We start from the raw sequence: 3,781 nt of genomic DNA on the forward strand, positions 1-3,781 counted from the left end.
TTTTGTTGACTATTTGCCTGTGAAGGACATAGAACATCTTCAATGTATTTCAGAGTTAATAGATACCTTTATTTTGTAATCATCAATACTGAGAATGCTGCTTCACAAGAATAGATATTTCAAATTGACAGAAGTATGTTATAGCCATTCCAGAAATTGTTAGAAATTCTGTCCTAATCCCTAGTTGAGAATCATGGAATTTTTTTTTATGAAATACAAGTCACCAGTAGCTCAAATAGCAATTTTATGACACATGAAACTCCAAAGTCATACTAATTTATATTTATATGTGGAAGAAAGATGATGTTATTTGTTTTCCATAATAAAACCATTATGTTTCTGTAAGAAAACTGTACATATATAAAAAATATTCCAATTCATAGTATTTGATAGTGACAAATCTTAACTGAGGTGTTTCGTGCAGTTACATCACATAATACAGCTGAGCTAGAAACACCTCAGGTTCATTATGCACCAGATCTTGAATTAGTTTTGGTGATTGTACAATCAAAAATATCTGGGATTGTTGGATCAATTCTGTAACTTCAGAACTTAGGAAGATGTAATGGGAAGATTGCTGCAGGGAGCAAGTTAATTCAGGCTATATAGTGAGTCACAGCTAAAATAAAATTTTTTTAAACTCCACTCAGAAGGCAGAGGCAGACAGATCTCTGTGAGTTCAAGGCCAGCCTGGTCTACATAGTGAGTTAGAAGACAGCTGGGGCTACAAGGAGACCCTGTCTCAAAAAGACCAATAAAAATACTACTGCTAATAATAATAATAATAACAATATTAAAAAAAACTCCACATAAAACAAAGGCAGCTTTTATTGTTGTCCTAGTTTGCATGCAACTGCTGTGATAAAAACAATGCAGACAACCCGTTTGGTTCCCAGTGCCCATGTCAGGCAGCTCATAGCTGCCTGTAACTCCACCTCCAGAGGGATTCCCATGCCTCTGCCATCCACAAGCACTTCTTTCATGTGCATGTACCCCACTACATACACATATACACATAATTAAAAAATAAAAATTAAAGCAATATTGATGAGCATTGACAGTTGTTGAACGATATTTGAAAACAAGGGAAACCAGTGTACATATTTCCTGAGGAGTCAATGGTTGCTTGGGAAGGGGTGTAATTTTCATCATAATAGTGTAACCACTAGGAGAGTAGTTGTGAAGTAGGGATTCAGAGGGAAAGGAAGGGGGATAATACACAGGGTAATAGAGAAGTGATTATAATTACAATATATTATAAATATATGAAACTATGAAACCATCAAAAGAATAAATGATGAAAATGTGTGATATAAAGGAAATAGAGTGAGGATAGGCTACTCAGGTCAGTCGTGAACACTGTGAACATATGTATAGTATTTCAAATCATAAAACCTGAGGAACTATTGATGACTGATCAGTGCTGGGTGAGGAAATTTGACCTTCTTTAAGGAAGAGACTAGATAGCCTGACTAGACCCCATTGGAAGAACTTGCACTGGGGGACATCTGGGTGTGAATACTTGACTCGATGAGGCCTTAACATATAGGACAGAATGCATGAAAACTTTTGAGCAGGCTATGGGGGGATGCAGATTGGGGAAGGGGGTCTAAATATCATAAAGATGTATTGAGAGGCTGGAGAGATGGATCAGCAGTTAAGAAAACTGATTGTTCTTGCAGAAGACCTGGGTTCGAATCCCAGCACCCTCATGGCAGCTAATAACTGTCTGTAAACTCCAATTCCAGGAGATCCGACACCCTCTTCTGTCCTCCGCGGGCATTGCATGACACGGGTGCACTTACCTACATGCAGGCAATACACACACACACATAAAATAAAAATAATAAATAAAAATTTTTAAAAAGATGTATTGAATGAAATCCACAAAAATTCAACAAAAAAATATATATTGGAATAGACCAACCCTTCTACTGCCCTGATAAGCCAAATTTCCCCCACCCTGCCTCTATTTGATTCCCCTGCAGTCCAAACACCTCCAATCTACGCACCCCCAACCTGTCACCCTGCTGGTCTTGGGCCCAGAACCACTCCTGCTCCTCCACCTCACATCTCTGGACTAGCTTCCTAACCCAGACTAGCTAAATCTGCCAGAGTAGTTTGTTAAGACCCCCACCTCCCACCCCCTGCCGCCTCAGGCTGTCCCCACCTTTCCCTTCCCCTAGACTCCTGAACTACCGGACACAGACTGGCTCTCTTACTACCCAGACTGGCAAGCTTTTTTGGATAATTTACTAAACACCAATTTAATTTTAGGAATTGCATTAGTCATTACAAATTAGTCATTACAAAAAGAAATAACCAGGGGTGGAGAGATGGCTCAGTGGTTAAGAGCACTGACTGATCTTGCAGAGGACCCAGGTTTGATTCCCAGCACCCACATGGTGGCTACGAACAGTCCTTAACTCCAGTTCCAGGGTAATTTGAAGCCCTCTTCTGACCTTTGTGGCATTGCATGACACGGGTGCACTCACATACAGGCAGGCAACACACTCATGCACATAAAATAAAAATAACAAAATATTTTTAAAAAAAGAAAGAACCATCATATAGGACCGGCCTTCTTCCCAGGTGGAGGCTACTGCAGAATTACACAACTGGTCACACACAGAGACTATATGTCTGAGAGATGCCCACCCCTAGGTGACTCATCTACAGTGGAACCTTTACACCTAAGGCTATTGCAACATAGTGTAACAGTGGGGAAGAGAGAATGCTAGTGCATCCCTCAACTCTCACTAGTGAAGCTTTCTTATACAACAGTGTGAGATCCGCACAAAAGAACTGGCATACACCAAGAATTTAAGAATAAGAAGTCACCGGGAGAGTGAAGATATTCAGTAGGCAGTTAAGAAGGGAACAAATGAAGTTAGTTTAGTGATAAACTCCGGTGTAATTTTTACCATCAATGTGTAAAATGAATTATGTAAATAATGTCTGTGTTTCCTGGCTATATTGTCTTTAAAAGTCCATCTGGAGATCATAAGGGGGTTACCAGGAACCTCAGAAATAACAATTGAAAAGATTGAGAGTGGGCAGGCACAAGCGTGGCCCTCCCTGTTGTGCAAAAAAGCTCTGAAGTTCACTGCCAAAAAAAAAAAAAAAAAGAATTAGCTAAGTTTTAGAGAATAAGAGGCTGCAGAGTGTGTGTCCCTGGGTAGGACTCCTTTATTAAACTTCACCCACCCATGGTTCAGGGATTCTAGAGCCAGGGTTGGTCCATGAACATAGGGCAACAGATTTTCAGACCACTGGAACCTTGCACATATGAACTTGTGGCAATGGTGGCATTGTGCACAAGACCCATGCCAACTCAAGCAGACAAGAGCCCAGTGTAGAGCGAGAGAAATGTGTGGCTCGCTGGACCTAATCTGGGAACTGTTAGCACTGTTAGTGCTGAGTGAGGGAGAGTAGATCTTCCTTTAGATCTCTAGATAGTCTGACTAGACTCCAGAGGTTAAACTTGAACCAAAGGACATCTGGGTACAAATGCTTGAGCACATAAGACTTAACATATATTACAGATTGCATGAGGTCCAGTGGGGATTATGTGTGGCATAGATGGGGGAAGGGGTCTAAATTTCATTAAGAACTATTACATGAAATGCACAAAAACTAAACAAAATATTAAGAAAACTATTATATATAAAACCAAGTAAAGTGAATCTCCCTTCTGCAGCAGCCATCAACTGCCAATACTTCCTAATCTGACTGGGAGGGCTCAGCTCCTCTGCAATCCATGCTGGAAGTTTTAACTAGC

The sequence above is a fragment of the Nannospalax galili genome, unplaced genomic scaffold, assembly GCF_000622305.1.
Source record: "Nannospalax galili isolate Female #2095 unplaced genomic scaffold, S.galili_v1.0 scaffold311, whole genome shotgun sequence".
NCBI lineage: Eukaryota > Metazoa > Chordata > Mammalia > Rodentia > Spalacidae > Nannospalax > Nannospalax galili.